The sequence below is a fragment of the Coenobita brevimanus genome, chromosome 82 (assembly GCF_032717465.1).
Source record: "Coenobita brevimanus isolate Jiangsu-jjx chromosome 82, ASM3271746v2, whole genome shotgun sequence".
NCBI lineage: Eukaryota > Metazoa > Arthropoda > Malacostraca > Decapoda > Coenobitidae > Coenobita > Coenobita brevimanus.
The window spans coordinates 11,090,061-11,111,883 of record NC_137035.1 but is presented as its reverse complement, the minus strand read 5'-3'; positions in this window follow the sequence as shown (position 1 = coordinate 11,111,883).

Below are 21,823 nucleotides of genomic sequence, written 5' to 3'. Positions count from 1 at the left end.
CAAACAATTATGCAGCTAACACACCACAAATAGAACTGAAGTGCATGCTAGAAAACATATCCCAGTCCTGATCTTCCCTTTTCAAATGTATTAATTTCCAACATATCTACCTTGACAGATGTCAAGGAGAACAACTTTGTAAATCGGCGGTGCACAGTTTTCAGTCATATTTGTCTTCAACCAGCAATCACACATCATTTTCAATTTTCAGTTTCCATCACCCTGTAGTCATAAAAATTGCAACAGTCACTCTTATGGCATTTACAGAGTTGGGTGCAGGAGAGGTTAATCTTCTAGCTAGAGCAATGACCCATGCAAGATGTCTGACAACATCATTTGATCAGTTCTAAGACGGCGGCCGGTGCTGGTTTGCAAAAGCACTGTGTTGACACACACTTTTTCCCGACATGCATCCATTCATTTCCTTCTATTAGTGGTAGGCGTGGGTGAGGTTTTGTATAGTTTTTTTTTCCTCACAGCCACATTCCTGTTGCTGGTTCGTAAGATATGGAGCATCAGTGTTGCTTTGGTCTCGTCCTCCAGATATATGAACAGCTCCCAAAGCAAATCTATTATGGTAGTTGGGACCCCGGGCCTGTACAATGAGTACACAATCTTCTCAAGAGGTTGCACCTATTCAGAATGCTCACCATCCACCAGGTTTTGGTTTGGGAGCACCCCTTCATCCAGGAAATGAAAAGGATTGATAATTGGATCAACTTCAGGCAAGATAAGATAAGGAGATATCCACTTCTTCTCTGAGATGCCAAAAAAGTTCCAACCGCAATCTGCATCAGTGAAGTTATGAACACCGCTCAAACCTTGACATTTCTCTTTCACTGTGGTGCTCACACTTCCACAAATTCAGATCAATCTGTACTTGATGCCTTTCACAGTAAGGAACACGAGCTTGTGTAATGCTCCAAGTCGTCCATGAGTCACAAGGTCGATCAGCAACGTTAGCACATCAGTGTCAGGTGACCAGCCATCTGTCTCAAAGTGGAATAACTGTTGACATCAATCACATACGGAGGAACCATGGTGTCTGCTTCCTCATGACTGTGAGTGGACATCGACTCTGCCACAAAGTATGGTCGACTTGCATAAACGTCGGTACCTTTCACGAAACCCACTTTTTTCATTTATTTTTTGTATGGCTCCAGTATTGTATGAACAAGAATGCTGATGAAGCCTTCCTTTGTCTTCGAGGAAGAGAGAAGTTCTTTCAGGGTGATGGTAGCATGCCTATATCGTCATAAATCACAAAATCCATCTCCTTCCCTTGTGCTCCCATGGCCCTTGTCTTGAGCTTCAGTGACTTGGCAGTCATAGCGGTGAAGTATTATGTACCCCATATCGTATGATTTCAATATTCTTGTAATTCTCTAAACGAAATCCTACTTGAATTCGGGGATCTTCATGCCTGCACTTTTTACTTACTCTGAACGACAGCCATTATTCATATTGCCCACATCACGTCTATCATCGGTCGTTGGCTGGGTAAATTCCAGCTCTTCTCAACGGCCTCTCACTCCTCCGATAAACATTATCAGCCGTCTGGAGGCATTGCTTTATGTTCATCAAGGAATGCACAGAAACTGAAAGATTTCATGCAGCTTCACAGTGATGTAACCCATTCTTTATGGGTACACCATTTAAGAGCATTATGTCACCAGTGATTATTAAAGAAACTGCTAAGGAGGACATTATTGGGATTACTCATGCCATGTATCCTGATACACTCTAGAGAGGACATGTACAAGGTTTTTATCACGTACTCGATGGTGTTCCGGTAAGGTTAGATGTAAGCGAGGATACTGTACATGCTGGACAGATTCTGTACCTTCTTTGGGCTTGTTCGTCACCTGCCTGTCAGTGTGAGTATTCTGAACCATAAACTGACATCCAGTATCGACACATTTTTAAATCCCTGCATTCCGTTTCCCTCCGACGTTGTCACCACAGTGCCCATATCAGATGTATATAAGATATAGTCTGGTCAGTGGCAGGTTATCCGAACTTCTTTTTTTTTTTTATAAATAACAGAACGGAGGAAGGAAAAACAAATGGGTAAAAAAAATAATCCATACACCAGATTACTGGTGTCCTCTGTTCATAAAATATCTGTAACAGTTAGACTTGAACAGTTGTGGGTTGAAATTTGGAGGAAAACAACTCTGGGGAAGCGAGTTCCAGAGAGATGCAGTTCGGGGAATGAAAGAATTCTGATAGGCAGAAGTTCTGCAGTATGGTTGAGTGACAATCCAGTCATGAGCGCTACCAGATGCCCGTGTAGCACGAGGGAAGGCATGGAGAGGTGGCACCATGGACGCAACTTCGTCTGAGCATTTGCCAAAAAAATATCTGTAAAATAATGCAAGGGAGGCAACATTCCTTCTTACTTGCAGGGGAGGTAGTTTATATGTAATGGCAGGGTTGTTAATGATTCTAACAGCTTTATTCTGAATTTTGTCTAGTTGTCTTAATGCAACCCCTCCACAACCATCCCACAAGGGTGAGCAATATTCAAGCTGAAAGCGCACATGACTCTTATAAATTATAGCTAACTGCTCATCGGCGAAGAAGTTACGGACTCTGTACAATAATCCAAGTTTCTTTGAGGCGGTTTTAGCAAGTGATCTGACATGAGAGGTCCAGCTGAGGGCACTGTTAAGTGAGACACCAAGAATTTCAATACTTTTGGAGATAGGAATATTAGTAGCACTGAAGGTAATGTACGAATCTGGCAATATCTGTCTATTAGTAAACTGTATATATTTAGTTTTACTGGCATTAAAAGAGACAAGGTTGTTTTGTCCCCATTCACTGATTGTAGATAGATCTTGATTTATGGAGATGGCTGTACTGAGCTGAGAGGTAGAGATATTAGACTTTGTAAATGGATGTCTGAGTGTGAAAGAACTATGTAGTGTTGAGTCATCTGCATATGAGTGAATGGGATTGTGAGTGACAGATTAGAGATCATTAATATGAACCAGAAATAGGGTTGGCACCAGAACTGATCCCTGCGGCACGCCGGCGTTAATTGAGTGGAAATTCGAATATACATCATCTACTTTTACTCTTATTTTCCTGTCACTAAGATAAGAAGAAATCAAAGGAACAAAAGACGTTAGTCCATAGCAAGGGAGTTTGGACAGCAGGGAACGGTGCCATACTCTTAGAGAACCTCCACCAATTTCTACACTTGAGAAGTTCAGCATCCATCACACTTGTTGCCATTAACAACCTCTCTGATACAGCATCTGGAACCTTCAACATTTGGACAATAGGACTCTTTCACTTCTCCTTTGCTGACGTGGCTGAATAAATGCTGTATTGAAGACTTAATCACTGAGTAATTTCTTCAGATACTTCCTGTTATTGTCTCCCAAGTACCTGATATTGTTTTCTTTAAGGGCAGACATGTACATGTTGCCGATTTTCAGCCATATTCAATACTAGTGCTGGATCAGACATTAATAATGACCTAAGATGTATGACTATCTGAATATTTGACAGTTCATATCATATTATCACATGCATTGTCAATATCAGTGTCAGCAGAACGCGCCCTAAGAGCATGCAGTAGACAGCTTCTATGGCACCACTTTTCCTTGCCTTGAATATTGCCAGGTTGACGTAGACTTGACAGGGATGCCCTGAAATTATCATCCTTAGTGTTAGCCTTAAAGTCCAATAGTGTTTGGCCGCTACTGTCAGACAGAACCCTATGTGCCTTTGCACACACTGCAAATATGCATACGTTCTCTTTAGGAACAACACCAGTACTTCTCAGTGGACGTCTTGTTGTGCATGATTTGTTTGGTCGGCCTTTCTTGACTGGCTGGACTGGTGAAGGATTGTCAGGGCAGCGTCTTTTCTTTTCAGCACTCTCCAGAAATGTCTTGTTTGCTATTTTCTTGCAACAATCTGAATGGTATCTGACCTGTTCCACCTCAGACTGGGAAAGACCACAAAGAAATTTCCACTGAAGTTCCCTGAGGTCTACCAGGCGTTTGGCGTAGCGTAATTAATCATGATTTTTTTTTTTTTTTCAGTACCAAGATTCAAGACTGTTTTCCTATTAATTCTTACACACCGAACAATCACGTGGTGTTCGAGGAGTTCCAGACATGTGTGTGTTCTGAGTATAGTCTGGACCGCTGTTGTATGAGGACTACGACATGACGTCATGGAATCGGGAATATGACGAAGATATTTGAACGTAATATCATTTCCATATGAACAGCCGTGTTTTGAAAAGCCTACAACTGGCTTTAACAAAATGAAATTCGACCCATTAGGTCCTAAAATATAAATATTTCTGCGATAAAGGTAAGAGAAATGACCTTGACCTTGATCTCCACATAACATATAGATCGTTTTAAACGACTAAGTACGTTTAGAAACCCTAGAGGTAACTCCAGCATCATTCAAATTGTCCAAGTACTTCCAGAAATACGCCAACCTCTGTGTTTCTTACAGACAACGGACACGATCTTGGTTTAGGTGCCCTACAGGTATAAAAAAAAAAAAATACACTTTTTATCAGTTTATATCTTAATAATGTTAAATCAACCACCGGCTCAGTTTAGGCATCCACATCATACATGACTGCCATTTCGACACACAGTGGTCTGCACTACATAAGGAATATAGACCCATTGGGGAAAGTAAGGTCAGTCAGAAAAATTTGCCCACGGGGCAATATAGGTCTACATGTAAGTCCGTTGAAGCAATGGATTCATAGAGCGAAAATAGGTTCATGGGGAAAATAAGTAGATGGGGAATGACCCCATGGGAATGGATTCTGAGAATAGCTTATGTGTCAGTATTATTATTATGTGTTAGTATTACTCTGCTATTTACATGCAATTTTATTCAGTTTAAGTGCACTGCCGGTATATCAACTGGAAGGATTAGAGATAACGTTTAGTAACTCCTTCAATGTGACCTGTATATAATCATCTGCTGGCAGCAAGAATTTTATACAAAATACGTCATATCGTGTTCAAAGTGATAATGGATTTTTGTCTGTGGTTCTTGGCGTGGTTAGGTGCTGTGACATTCCCGGCATACCAAGAGTTTGACGTAGGGTACACTCTCTTGTTCTTGGCACACACTGCGCCCGTTCATAAGACATTCATTTGGTTCTTGTGTTTCATTCTCTGCAATTGGGCTGAGCAGCAAAAATACAAAAGGAGAGATGCCAGTTTGCTGGGATATAGAAAATCTTTCGTAGTAGTTTTTCCTTTGGTGAAAAAAAAAAATCGTCTTGTGTCAGCAAGGAAATAAAATCTGTCTGCAGTAAGAATACATCAATGACGTAACAGTAATGAGGGAAATTACTAGAGTTTCTAACCCCATAAGTATTGGGGGGGCGGGTGTTCCTTAAGTTGCATAAAACCGCCTGACTGTAGCAACAATTAAATCATTAAAAATCACCTTCCAACCCCCACCTCATACAAAGAGCATTATGGTGATAGTGGCAAAGTGCTGAGAAATTGATTGGAAAGAAGTTTTCTTTTACCATCTTCATCGTCAACATAACTGTGAACGTTTTTCCTCTCCAAGAGCGGGTTGTGATAGTATGCAGAAACAAGGAAAGAGAAAACACGGACCTGGGAGAACTATTGGCGGCACAGCCACTGAAACAGGACAGATAGATATCCACACATCGTTCAAGCTCTAGTATTCTGGCTTCATCCAAAATAATAATAATAATAATAATAATAACCTGCACTTTGAGCCTGTGTTATATATTTAATGTATTATGAAAATCTCACTGTTTTTTTGCAACTTGATAATATAATTATCTTAATTAGCACGTATATTGTTTTACCACCAGGCGATATCATAAACCTTTGACAGGTAGACCAGGCCGAAGACCCACACTATTTTTCTTTTATAGTTCTCCATAGCCTGTATAGGCAGGAGTTGGCAGGCTCTCTCAGTACCTTCAATCGGCGTCCAGCTGTCATCAGTGAGGTGTGTCTTTGTGTTGCAATGCTCTCTGTGTGCTCACTGTGAGGGATGTGTGGGTCTTCTAGGCCCCTGTCAACCCTTACCATGCTAGCCATTTTCTTTCCATATATTACGAAGTTGTGAATATTTATCCATTGAAAAATATTGACTTTGTGGTAATATTTGTGTCAGTGAACTTAGGTCAATTGTTGAGTTTCAAAATGGTGGTAGATTGCCTAGCCGAGTGTTGCCATACTGGTATCATCAAAAATAGCATGCAGCAAATGTGGCAAACCAGTTTATGGGGAACATTCAAAGGTAAATTATCACAAGTGCTAGATGAATGGCCGTATAACATGTAGAAACTTAGCTGACTGTATTTCTTGTAAGAAGTTCTTTCACTATGCCTAAAATGTGCCTCAGATTATTTCCTTTTTTTCAAGTTTCAAGGCCATTTATTTTTTGCATTTTCATAATTTATGACCAAAAATTCTTATCTACAGTGTACGTAAACCTTTCCTTTGTGGTCCACTATATGCTGTGTTCCACTATTTTTTTATATAATACAAGTGTTTCTGAAGTAATGGAAATTTTAATTATCCTCAAAATTTGCCAACATTACTTGAATAAACTATTGACCCAGTGATGCTTTTTTTTTTTTTTCCCATTACATAGGGTATTACCCTCTACTCCGAAAAATTGTCGTTAGATTAGGTCCAGAGTTAGTTGCTGAAGAAAATATTGATCAGAGATACCTCCCTCACCCCCCCAAATTTTCTCCTTTTATTTTTTCCAGTGCCTTGTGGCACAAAAACAAGACTATATATTTTCTTGTTTGAATCCTTTAAATTACACAGAAAAGGTTACTTTTTTACATGAAATACAACAATTTTTTTAATCTCTTAGAGTATATTCTTTCTTATAATTTTTTAAACGTGTGGGTTTCATAGACCCTGGTCTACCTAAACTCAGCCACTGGGGGAGGGGGGGTCTGCCTGTCTAGGGCTAAGCTTGTAAGGGACCAATCAAAATAAAGGAATTAGAATCTTCATTCACCGCATAATTACCGTAGAAAGTCCCCCACAACTTTTTACATATACAGTACGTAAATTTATACACCCTCAGTGGTGCACTAACATAGTACATGATTAATATTTATCTATCTATCTGTCTATTGCCAGACCCCATAATCCCGTATACAACACATATATATACACCTATTCACAAAGAAACGTAAGTATATGCTGTTCCTAATTACCTTGGTACAACTTCATAATAGGCTCAAGGTTTTTAACAAACAATTTCTAGATTTAATAGCATCAAAATTATTGTTACTTAAACACTCAACATCATAGTGTTAATAACATGTTCCTTCCTTCTCTTATCAGAAACAATTCATATGTGTTCAGCAAACTTCTGTTCAAAAATACACATGGTTTCTTAAGAACTTTATATGCAAATCGTATCATATGCCACGTAATTAAATGGTTAAATCTCACAAAGTCTGTCATTCTACGTGATGTATGGTTGCTTCCCTAGTACTTTAAAATCAGTACTTTCCTCACTGCCTTGTGATATCCATCTGCAAACTGTTTGAGAGGAATGTGGCACTTTGTATTACAAAACCATAATTCTGAGCCATATATTCTAAGACAATAACTTTCAAACAATTGTCTAAAAACTCTAAAATCAGCACTTGAAAATTTTCTTAAAATACAGTTAAATTCGTTATAAAATTTATTCCTACACTTCATTATATCCTTACAGTTAAGAAGATCATTGTCTAGAATAAAATCTAAATACTTATATTCCTTAACAATAACAAGTTTTTGGTCAAACAGAGTCATACATCGTTCCAAGGACCTGTAAATTTCACCTTTAAAATACATGTATTGCGGCTTGGTGGTAGTAATCTCAATATCTATATCCTTGGTTTCCTTCTCTAATATATTCAATAGCAATCGCAGGCCTGTTGCAGAAGGAGCTAGAATGACTATATATATCGTTTGCCTAAGCAGTTATATTACTCACCTTGTTACCAAGCGCATACCCTATTTTAAAATTTGACATATTTTCAATGGGCTTATCAACATTCACATTAAAAAGTAATGGTGATAAGATTTCACCGTGATGTACTCCATTCATGAGTTTCCATGGTTCGCATATTGCATCCATATGCTTAGTTTCAGCCATTTGATTTCTGTACAGATATTAACATAGAAATGAGGGATACCAGCAACTAAAAGCCTACAAAATTGTTTAAAGTGGTTGACTTTATCTAGGGCCATCTTGAAATCAAGAAAAGTAATACAGTATATACATTAGAGCAGCGTTTCTTAACCTGGGGTGCTGAAATCAATTTTAGAGTGTGCTGGAAAATGCTGCATTATATTATTTCTTATTGGATTTGCTTAGTATTGGCATCCTTGATTTTTTTTTTTTTTTTTTTTTTTTTGAGACTATAAAATAAACTGTCAGGCAGTACTTCACTTTACTTTAACCCTGCAGTAGTGTAGCAACTGCGGTCCCAGTAACCAGATGTAGAGGGGTGCTGGACTGAGACCTTATTACAAGGGGGGTGCTGAGGTCGGAAAAGGTTAAGAAACGCTGCATTAGAGTCTCAAGATCTTTATTTTAAAATTGTTTCCTAGAGGAAAACCAAAACCAAACATGTTGTGGAAGTAGAATGATTAGGTCGAAATCCATGCTGTCTTTCACTAAAAGATACATAATGTAATATTTAATGCTTCAAACAATATTCAAATATTTTTTGGAAAACAGTAGACGAAATAATGGGCCTATAATTTTTAAATGAGCTTTGGTCTTTAGTCTTACCTTACAAGAGGTAAAATAACACCAAAAGTCATTTCGCCTGACATATAACCACGTACAATAAACAAGGGAAATCCGGGCCTATTACGAAGGCTCGGTCTCCTCTAAAGGAGGAGAATATCTACGAACAACAACAACAAGGAAAATGGCTTAGCTAATAGTCTTGCTACAATCATAGGCCTCAACTCTACGTGACTGAACTGAATGTCACCATAACCAGTAACACTGTTTAACTCACTAATTGCCTTATTAACATCGGTTGTGTTGATAGTTCCTATCATCTTTCCTTTACATATTCACTTTTTTTCTTACTCCAGTATTTGAAATCACCCTTATTCTGACAAACACTATCATCAAACACCTTTTTATATCTCCGGGAAAATGTTTCAGCAATAAGGTGGTAATCACATTTGCCCTTTATTTTTACATTTATTTAACACTTATTGTTTTTAGTTTTTCGCACGTCTTTCCAAAATGTAGCATACCTTTTATTACATAAAGAATAAGCCAATTTTTCATTTCGCATCTGACCTTCATTACGTTTAATAAATTTTAATTCCTTCTTAACTTTCTAGAATGTTTCATATCCTCAATTTCATTACCAATTAAAGGACAACCAGCCTTCGCCCATCTAAAAAATTTATCTCTTGCATCTTTATACAAGTCAGCCACACGACCATTCCAAGCTGGTTTGACTTAATATTTTTTAGTAGACTCAGTTAAATATACTTTACAAGAGTTTTTAACTGTGGTACAGAGTGTATTGTATATACTTTTTAACTTTCTTCAATGCATTACATCATCACATCTGTATGAAGTACCATCTAAACAGTCAAAATTCATTAGACCGTGTTTAATGATACCTTCACCCACCTTATGCTTGTATATTGACATTATTTCAGGAGAAGTAAATAACTGCCAATTAACAAACTGTGAACAATAAGTTTCTGTATACAAAATTTTATTTTCCATCAGCATATTTACTTGAACTTTAGCTGGAAAATGATCAAATATGGAGAGATCATACAGAACACAAACATTATGAATATTAACTTTCATACTTGGAGAAGTTAGAATATGATCCAACCAACTAACTGCACTTTTGTCCGGACATAATAAGTGAAAGTATCATCCGGCATCACTACATCACTAATTTACAAATTTCTAGTTCCCATAAAATTTTAAAATTCTTCCTAGAGCCTCCCCTTTTTTTATCATTTGCATTGAAATCCCCAATGATAGTGATATTAACAATTATCGTCAATAACATTTTCAAGCAAAGCATGTGAATGACTGTATTCATCAATAGAATCATCGTTATGTTTGTCATGTGGTAAACAGACATTCATAATCAAATATATATGATCCCCCGAAGATATATTTATTCCAATAATTCTGGCATTGCAATAAATAGGGTCATTTACATGGCTTCGTAACTTTCTCAACATTATAGCGAAACCTATTGATGGTAGACCCTTAATTATGCATTCACGTACTTAGATAGACAGATAAATAGATAGATCGAAAAATGGATAGACAGATAGACAGATGAAGAGACAAAAAGTGCTCTATGAGAAAAAGGAGCGCATAGAGGGGTAAAACTGAGAGAAAATGGAGGAGGAGAGAGAATGCAAGAACGAAGAGAATGGAATGAAGGACAGTAAAAAAAGGAGGGGGGACGGAGGTTCGGAAGCATGAAGAAGTAAGGAGAAAAGACACATGATGGGACAGGGGAGGGAGAGAAGACGAGAGAAGGAGAATGGGAGACATGGTAAGTGCAGTGAAAGAAGAATATGAAATAGGGGAAACGAAAGGAAGAAAGAGAGAGAGAGAGAAACAAAGCCTAAGGTGAGGTCCAGCTTTCAAACCTCACTCCTCATCCTCGTTAGAAAAAAGCATCCCTTGGATCTCGATATTACCGTATCTCTTCAGCATTTGGTTAAGGTAGTTGTTCATCCATCGTGGACATAAAGCTGTAGGCTGCTCAAAAACTCCATTAAGGTAGACTATTGTGGCTGGAACTAGTTCTCTCTCTCTCTCTCTCTCTCTCTCTCTCTCTCTATATATATATATATATATATGTGTGTGTGTGTGTGTGTGTGTGTGTGTGTGTGTGTGTGTGTGTGTGTGTGTGTGTGTGTGTGTGTGTGTGTGTGTGTGTGTGTGTGTGTGTGTGTGTGTGTGTGTGTGTGTGTGTGTGTGTGTGTGTGTGTGTGTGTGTGTGCGTTTCGCTTCGTTTCGTTTTGTTTATAAAGGTTCCAACATGCTAGATGCGTCGGCTTCGTCACTTAATGGTGGGTCTCCTTGCTGCTTGATTTTGGGCAGCCTCCCTATTCAGTCCCATATGCTTGACCCAGGTTTATTTCTGCCTCTCGCAACTCTACCCCCAACGTTCACATTTCTCACTTTCTTCACCAAGTTGTAATCTCGCATCCTCTCCCCATTCCCAGACCATCTCAGTCTATCTCTCCTCATCACAACACCAATACACCCCAGACCCATCTTTCCTCTTAACTCTTCCATTGTAAACCTAGCCCCACCCCCCCACCGCACAAGAACGCACAGCATGTCCACCTAATGACTGTCATTTCTGTACGTTTGAGTCTGCAAATATCCTCTTCCTTTACTACCCAGATCTCACTATCTTACAGCATTACACTCGTTACACATGCCGCATACGAAAATCCTTTATCATGGAGAGAGAGTCCTCTCAATGCCAGGATAGGCAACAGCTCCCTGATCTTCTTCCAACCACTCCTCACTCTAGCCACTCCAGCCCCACCTTCAGTACATAACACGTCTCTCAAGTTGCAAAATTCTTCCATACTCTCAAGAGACCCACCAACATGATCAATCTTATCACGCCTCACAAACTCCACACGCTCTCCCCGACACACCACACACATGAAATCAACATTATCTCGCAGTCTGCCTCTAATGCCACTACATCTCTTATGCACCCACTTATCACAAACACTGCAAAAGATGGAATTACTACCCACGGCCTTGTGGCAAACTTCACATATGGAGCCTCTGTGGTACAGTGGTAGAGTGTGCATTTCGTACATGGGTGAAGCAGGGTTCGTGCCCCGCCAGGGTAATAAACTTTGGGAGTGTTCACCCAGCCACGTACTGCATTGGCGGACACAAGGGGTGCTGTGGTTGAACCAGTGTCGCTAACTATAAAGTATGCTTGCACCCAGTCGGCTTGCGTGGGCCGATTAGACTTGGTTCACAGACTACACACACATCCAAAGCCGGTCCAACACTACAAATACACTTAAAGCACTTCTCACCCTACATACAATCTCTACCAGACAGCCTAAGCCACTTGGTAGAGATACATTGTCTGTATCGTCCCCACTTCGGTCAGAATAGGCCGGTCCTGCAGTGGATACTCAAACGGATGATAATGATTATATATATATATATATATATATATATATATATATATATATATATATATATATATATAGTAATCCCTCTAATATCTGAACACCCAATAACCAAACATCCCCACTAACCGGACATAATCGTCCTGGGATCCAATATTCCCAAAATGGTCCGAAAACCACACACACAAAAAAAAAACAGATTTTTTTCCCGCCCATAATTTGAACTTGGTGCGCGGGACGCGGGACAGCTTTGTTGTGGCGTGTCATTCCTCCGACGTCCGCTAGAGCGCCCCTGCATCCTCCCCACTTTCCGCTTGTGTCTCGTCGCAAGTGCACACTCGTCGTCATGTCTGCCCACGTGGTCGCTTTTGTGGTGGTGCCTTACCTGCTACAGGCACTCCTGCTGCTCTCGTGCCTCTCCTTCGTGTGTGTGATGATGGACCCGCCGCCTGAGAAGAGGAAGAGAGTGGTGTTGACCCTGGAGAAGAAACTGGAGATATTGGAGAAAGTAGATGCGGGGTGGCCTTCTTCCCGTATCCTCCGCGAATTCAACCTGGCCCGATCTACTTTGTTTGATATTAAGAGATCCCGAGACAAACTCATGCAGTACACAGCTGACTTCTCATCGAGAAGCAAAAGCAACGTGGAGAGGAAGGTGATGTTTACTCCCAAGTTTGCTGAAGTCGACCGCTCCACGTTGATTTGGTATCGACAGCAATGTGCTGCTGGTGTGATGGTACGTGATACGGAGCTGAAGGCTGCTGCTGAGAAGTTCGCCGGGCTTCACGACGCCCTAGACTTCAAGGCATCCGAGGGTTGGCTCTTCGTGTTTAATTTACGGCATGGCCTTACCAACCGTAAAGCTCATGGCAAAGCTTTGGACGCTAACGAGGATGGAGTTGACGAGTTTCGGTACAATGTGAACGGCTTGATCAATAGGGAGGGCCTCATTCTCGGTCAAGTCTACAACGCTGACGAAAGTGGTTTATTCTGTTGCTCTTTGCCAACGAACACTCTAGCCGAGGAGACAGAGAAGCGTGTACCTGGCCACAAGCTCTCCAGGTAACAGATATCTGCTTTGTGTTGTGTCAATGCTAACGGCATGCACCGGCTTAAGCCCGTTATTGTTGGACGTGCAAAGCAGCCTCGGTGTCTTCGTGGGGTGATGGATGTCCTTCCTGTCATCTGGTACCATTCTTTGAAGGAATGGTTTACAGCCCAGATCTTCAAAGACTGGTTCCACTGCCATTTCGTCAAGGAGGTCATATATTACCAGACGGAGACACTGGGAATCCCACGCGACCAGGTAAAGGCCCTCCTTCTTCTCGACAATGCACCTGCCCATCCATGCGACGAGGACTTGGTGGCTGAGAATGGCCAGATTAGGTGAATGTTTCTGCCACCTAATATGACTGCTCTCATCCAACCAATGGACCAAGGAGTAATCGTGGCAACGAAAAGGCTGTACCGAAGGAAGTTCCTGGATGAGGTGATGGTTGTTCTTGAGGACAAGGATGAGTGCAGGGAGGGACGGGACACACGAGGCCAGCGGACTTTGGAAAACCTTCGCCGCTACAACATCAAGTTTGGGCCAGTGCATGGAAGGAAATCCCTGTCAAGACTCTAAAAAAATGGTTGGTCTCGTCTGCTTCTCGGAATGGATGTGGAGTACAATTTCCTAGGTTTTGACGTGGATGACTTCCATGCATATCTACGTATGCATGGCGACAATGTTGATGTGGATGATGTGCGTCAGTGGTTGGATGACAACGAGGGCGATCCTGGGTATCAGACATTGTCTGATATCGAGATCGCATCTTCAGTTGCAGGTGTCAGTACCCAGCTTGAAGATTCCGACGAGGACGGCGACGATGATGCGGACTCCTCTCAGCATGACACAACTTCAGCCATCCCCAAGCTGAGCACACTCCGGGAACACCTAGAGTTCATTCTCGACTACCTGGAACACCCGGACTGTGACAGGGAGATGGGGCCCTTGGGACTTGTGGAGGAAGTGTGTGCTTTCAGGCAGCACATCATCAATCGACAGAATTGTTGTTCCTTGCGTGAATCAACGATTGACAGTTTTTTCAGGTCCGTGACCCCCGCTGTACCCAGCCCTGGCTCCACTCCTTTGCCTCCCCAAGACAGGCCCTCATGCTCCGAGCCACAGCCCAGCACATCAGCCACGGTGGAGTCACCACTCGACGTGAGTTTGCGTCTGTCTTCAGAGTCGTCTGCAGTGGATACGCCATCACCAAGGCCCAGCGACGCACCCCTAGGTCACCTGCCAGTGATACTCTCGGACTCTGACAGTGAATAGACGCCAAGAACTTCTCCACTAGACCACACGGGAATTTACAAAGTTGTGCAATGAAAAAAACAGTGCATTGTGTTAAGGATTTACAGTTGTAAGTGAAAAGACAATTTTTGAACTAAATTTAACGTAAATAGACTTGTGTGTTTTTGCTTTAGAAAATGGTTATAAGAGTGGAAAGAGTTAAAGTGCAGAGTGCAACACTTATTAGGTTACAATGGAGCATAAGTTAGACAAGAGTGCACACTGTGAAGAAAATGGACTTTTGAGTGCGAATGACTAAGTTCAGTGCGAGACTTCATGAACAGTGTATTGCAAGTGCTTCAGGAAATCCTTCTTACTGTCAGAGTCTGAGAGGAGGCGGTTATTCATCAAGATGGCCATGGACTTGCTGTAAGGACGCAGAATGTTTCATACTTTACTCTACTGTATTTATCATACTATACTTAACTCAAACACCTCATTTCACTCTTTTATGTCCCTTATTGGTGTGAATATGCTGTGTCTTAGGTGCTATGCACGTGCAGTAGGAAGGTGTTTTTCTGAGTTAGGCTAGGTTAGGGTCCATAACTACCAGTACAGGAGCCAGGGACTTGTAAGTACCCAGAATGTTGAATATTGTATGAACCTACCTCAAAAACCTCATTTTATGCTTCTTTTGCATTTATTTCAGGCTTTTATGTCCTTATTGTTATGATTTGGGTCTTACATAGGTGCTATGCATGTCCAGAGGGAGTTGTATAGGTGTTTTTCTGAGTTAGGGTCCATAAGTACAAGTCCATAAGCTGGGGCCCAATATCCGGACAGGACCACTATCCAGAACTGCCTATGGCTCTATTACATCGGATATTGGAGGGATTACTGTATATATATATATACTGCATATCTCTCTCTCTCTCTCTCTCTGTATATATATATATATATATATATATATATATATATATATATATATATATATATTGCAAGACAAATAATCCAGATCATTACAGGATAGAGGTACTGTCACCACTTGGATCCTCTGACCACAATCGCATCAAAGCCTCATATAGTTAACTCAAGACGTCCTGTCGACGTATGGATATGTTGCAACATTTTGCATTTGCCAGTCCCAATGACGTACTGGTACGTTGCGCAATTGCAAGGTTCATAATTTGCACAATTTTCAATTTTCGCACGTGATTTTTCGTACGTATACACGGGACACCTTCCTCTATTCCTCTACAAGATGCCAAGCAGGGACAATGCCTTACACCGCATAACCTCCCCCTCCCCTGCACGCCATTGTCTCGGCAATTCACCTGTTACCAGTGACCTGGCCATTAAAGACATTCAGGGCCAGAGTGATTCCCCAATCGATGACAATGTGGAGGACAAAGTTTACAAAGCAATTTTTTTTTTTTTTTTTATGTGACCGACTCTGGGCATAGGCTTCACAGCCTGCTTTCAAGGCCCAGTAGTCCTCCTACGTACCGCACACCTCTACATGTCACCACTTCGGTGCTAACACCCACCATCCATATTGAATACATGCTAGGGCTGTCTCATACAGGACTGGTGTATTGGTATTAGCGGGGGTATTTTTACGACATGTCGGCGGGCCTTCTGGTAGATCAGTAAAGTCTGATTTTATGAAATTCAAATCCTTAAACTGTTCCCTGCCTCAGCGGGATTTGAACCCGGGTCTGTCAGGACTGCAGGCCAACTCTCTACCGATTGAGCCAAAAAAAGGTCAGGTATGGTGATGAGTTAGTGTGTAAAACAATGCTTATAATGCCTATATTACTGTTTGAAAACCAATATATTCTCGTACTACATATAAATTCATACCGAGTAAATAAATAAATACCGTTTATGAGTGATGTGAAATAGTTACCCTCCCATAGAACTCGTTTTCTTTGGTGCCAGCCTGTTAGAAAACCCAGTAAGGTAAGGAGGTACTGCTGCCTGGATCGAGTATTTTAAACCTCAGGTGAGCGATTTCTCTATGAATTTTCGATATTTCTCACCAAAAGCAGAGGTTTTAGCCAAAAAAAAAAAAAAATCGATAATACCTCGGGATTGGGAGGTGTTGGAGGTGCGAAATAGCTCGGGACCTGATGGGTTAACCCCCCCACACTTCCCCGTTCTGAACCTTTCCGGGTGACCCGATGGCACTTTGATAGGGCAAACTGGGATGGATTTAGAAATTATCTTGCTGACATTCCATGGCAGTCTTTCTTCTCTAGTGATCCCAATTCCACCCAGTCCCACATTTGTGACTTTATACTATAGGCTTTCTATTTTATGAATGCGATTTGGGTGGGGCCTCCTAAGACCTCACACTGCTAGCTCTGTTGCCACATCGCCGCCACACGTGCTTCTCTCCCTCTCTCTCTCTCTCTCATATTTATATTTATATTAACTACTTCTGTTTTTCTTTATTTTTTTCTCTTGTTTTGAATTTTGATGGGCAAGCTTCCATGACGGGAGACTGACCGAGTATGAGCCGCACACACAAGGCTATCTCCCGTGTCACTCCACTTGACAACGTCGCAAAAACAACGCTGACAAGTCTTACCGGATTTATACTACACTACATATTGTTTAATAACATCTACACAGAGTATTTAAAATTCATTTATAAGTAGTTACTAACTTAAAATAGGCGAGAGAGAGAGAGAGAGAGAGGGAAAGAGAGGTGAGCAGGCGTAATTACACGTGTGTGGCGAAGGTGATGTGGCAACAGAGCTACTGGTGTGAGGTCTTAGGCTGCCCCACCCAAACTGCCTTCATTAAATAGAACGACTGTAGCTGGTATGGATTTATCAATACCAAGTCAACAGTTCATTAAAAGATCGAACTCTCCAAAATGGTTTGATGGCAACTGTGCCAGAGCAACAGCTCAAAAGTCATTAGCATATAACTCTTAATTAAAATAATAAAAACATCTGAATCACTCTCTCAATTTAAAATTGCTAGAAATCATGCAAAAGCTGTATGAAATCTAGCTAAATCAAACTTTCTTCAAAAGCAAGCATCAAAACTACTTAACAAACCTAATAACAATAGAATATTCTGGTCAACTCTTAATTCTTTCAATAATAACTTTAACAAGTCATCTTCCATTCCCCCACTAAAATCTTCAGATGGCAACATTACAAATTACCCGCGTGGGAAAGCAGATATTTTTGCCAATACATTTGTCAGAAACTCTACCATAGACGATACCAGCCAGAATGTCCCAGTACTAGAACTTGACTCTCCCGAAATTGCCCCACTTAAAATGCAGACAAGATACGTAAAATCCATCCTAGACAATTTACCTACCAACAAAGCTCCGGGCCGAGATGGAAATCTGCCAAATGTTTTGAAAAAGTGTTCCAGTGAACTTGCCTCTGTTCTAGTTAAATTATTCAGACTATGCATACGTACTTCTTTATTCCCAAATTCATGCAATGAAGCCAATATCCACCCAATTCCGAAGAAAGGAAGTTCCTCTGACCCCTCTGATTACAGATCAATAGCTGTCACATCTTCTCTTGGTAAGGTATTAGAAATTTTCATTAATAAGCACATTGTTAAACATCTTGAATCCAACAACTTAATTAGTGATAGACAATATGGTTTTCGCCACGAAAGATCCACCATAGACATACTCAATCTCCTAACTCATACCATCCATCAATCAACTGATCTACATGGAGAAATTCATGCAGTAGCTCTTGATATTTCTAAAGCATTCGACAGAGTATGGCACTGTTCCCTGCTGTCCAAACTCCCTTGGTATGGACTAACATCTTTTGTTCCTTTGATTTCTTCATACCTTAATGACAGGAAAATAAGAGTAAAAGTAGATGATATATATTCGAATTTCCACTCAATTAACGCCGGAGTGCCGCAGGGGTCAATTCTGACCTGTTCCTGGTTCATATTGAATATTGCTTACCCTTGTGAAATGGACATGGAGACATTGCATTAAAACAACTAGATAAAATTCAGAACAAAGCTGTTAGAATTATTAACAAACCTGCCATTACAAATAAACTACCTCCCCTGCAAGAAAGAAGGAATGTTGCCTCCCTTGCATTATTTTACAGATATTTTTATGGCAAATGCTCAGACGAAGTTGCGTTCATGGTGCCACCTCTCCATGCCTTCCCTCGTGCTACTCGGACATCTGGTAGCGCTCATGACTGGAATGGCACTCAGCCATATCGCAGAACTTCTGCCTATCAGAATTCTTTCATTCCCCGAACTGCATCTCTCTGGAACTCGCTTCCCCAGAGTTGTTTCCCTCCAAATTTCAACCCACAGCTGTTTAAGTCTACCTGTTACAGATATTTTATGAACAAAGGACACCAGTAATCTGGTGTATGGATTATCTTTTTTAATTCATTTGTTTTTCCTTCCTCCATTCTGTTATTTAAAAAAAAAAATCCATAAGGAGTGACCACAAGCAAATCGCCTCCATGTCGCCCTGTCCTCTGCCCTTTCACTACCCTGCTTCCAGCTCGCACCCCTTTCTCTCATATACCTCTCCACTCCATCCCTCCATCTCATTCTTGACCTCCCTCTCCCTCTCCCCTCCTCTATCTCACTCACATACACTTTCCTCGTTAGTCTCTCACTCTCCATCCTCTCCACATGGCCAAACCACCTCAGTGTGGTTCTCCTAACGCGTCCTGTCACATCCACACCCACATCACAACGCTCCTTCACTTCCTTATTTGCCAATCTATCCCTCCATGTGACTCCACATGCTCCTCTCAAATAACTCATTTCCACAGCTCTCACTCTTGACTTCTGTCCCTCCAACAAGGTCCAAACTTCACTTCCATATGTTAGAGTTGGTATCACAATACTGTCATGTATTAACTTTTTCTCTTCCATGCTCACTTCTCTGTTTCTTATCACTGTTTTCAAGGAACCATCAACCGTTCTTCGTTGTTGTACCCTTTCAAGTACTTCACCCTCTAAACTTCCATCCTTACTCATCACATTACCCAGGTACTTAAACGCACTCACAATTTCCATATCCTCCTCATCTAACCTCACTGTAATTCACTGACTTCATCTCTCTCAAAGACCATAACTTTACTCTTCCCTACATTCATCTTTAGATTCCGTTTCTTACATACTCTCCCAAACTCACCCACCAAGCCTTGCAGCACTCCTTCGTTTCACTTAACAACACAGTATCATCCACAAACAACAGTACAGGGAGTTTTCAAACACTGCCCTCTCTCATTAGGGCCGCTCCAACGTCCACTGTCTTACCTTGTATCATTTTCATAACCCCATCCATATACAGATTGAACAACCATGGGGACATAACACATCCTTGTTTTAATCCAACCTTCAGTTAGAAAAATTCACTCAGTTCACTATCCACATGCACTACAGCCTTAGCTCTCTCACACATACTCTTCACTGCATTGATTTTCCCTGGAATGATTATTGTTCCCATGGCCAGGAGCCATCTGAGTACGCCGTACGCATTATGGAGGTTATTCTCTCGGGCATGGAAGCATACATTCCTTTCTCATATCCTTTGTCTGACGCAAGAAAGCCTTGGTTTAATCACGCTTATTCTAATGCTGTCCACAACAAGTAGAGGGCCTATAAAAGGTACCGGAGCCAATCCACCCCTGAATCACATCATCTTTACGTTTCTGCCCAGAATCGTGCTAAGTCTGTTCTTTGCTCTGATAAAAATTTCATCCATACTTAATGCTCTCAACCCTCCAACTCGAATTCTTCCCGCTCTTTCTGGCACCTTACCAAATACCTTTCTAACAACTTTACCTCATCATCCTTCCCTCTTCTTTTCTACTCTGGTGGTTCTGTAGCTATTTCTTCTACTGATAAAGCAAATCTCTTCGTTCAGACTATCTCCTCCAATTCCAAGTTAGACGATTCCGGCGCTGTTCCTCCATCACTTCCTCCTTCTGACTTCCTCATGGCTGACATTAAAATTTCTTCAGCTGATGTATTTTCTGCCATCACAGGCCTCAATACTAACAAGGCATATGGGCCTGATGGAGTCCCTCCTGTTGTTCTCAAGAACTGTGCTTTTGTGCTTACACCCTGCCTAGGCAAACTCTTTCACCTTTGTCTTTCAACTTGTACCTTTCCTTCTTGCTAGAAGTTTGCTTTAATTCAGCCAGTCCCAAAGAAGGGTGACCATTCCCAACCCTCTAACTATCGTCCAATTGCTTTAACATCCTGTATCATAAAAGTTTTCGAGTCATTTCTTAATATAAAAATTTGAAAGCATCTTTCTTATCACAATATTCTTTCTGATCGTCAGTATGGGGTCCGTCAGCGACGCTCCACTTGCGATCTTCTCACCTACCTTTCAGGGTCCTGGTCATCCTCCTTTCGGGACTTTGGCGAAAGCTTTGCCATTGTATTTGACATCTCAAAGGCTGTCGATCGAGTCTTACTTAATTCTTTAATTTCCAAACTGCCCTCTTACAGGTTCTATCCTTCTATCTGTGCCCTCGTCTGTAGCTTCCTTTCTGGTCGTTCTATAGCCGCTGTTGTAGACGGCCATCGTTCTTCTCCTAGATCTATTAACAGTGGTGTTCCTCAGGGCTATGGCCTATCCCCAACTCTCTTCCTTTTATTCATAAATGACCTAAGCGGTCCATCTTACCCTATCCACTCATACGCTGATGACTCCACCCTTCTCCTTTCCATTCGGTTCCCACAACGTCCATCTCAGCAGTTATTTCAGCAAATAAGGGATGAGGCTATGGCACATCTAATTTCTGACTTGGCTGGTATCTCTGACTGGGGTAAAAATAATATGGTTGTTTTTAATGCATCAGAGACTCAGTTCTTACATCTATCAACCTGACAAAATCTTCCACAGGTGTACCCACTAATGTTTAATAATATTCAGCTTAATCCTGCATCATCCTTGAACATGCTTGGGGTTTCATTCACTCGGGACTTATCTTGGAAAGATCATATTTCATCTCTTGTAAAATCTGCTTCCAAGAGATTAGGTGTGCTAAGCCGACTCCGTTCCTTCTTTACCCCTGCACAATTGTTGACTCTATACACGGGTTTTATCCAACCCTGTGTATAGTACAACTCTCATGTTTGGGGAGGCTCCCCACATACAGCTTTTCTCAACAGGGTGGAGTCAAAGGCTTTTCGTTTCATTAACTCTCCTCCTCTTACTAGCTCCCTTCAACCTTTGTCTCTTTGCCGCATTGTTGCATCTTTATCTCTTTTCTATCGCTACTTCAAAGGTCACTGCTCCTCTGAACTGTCTTCTTGCATTCCTCCACCTCTACAACAGGTGTGTACCACCCGTCTAGCA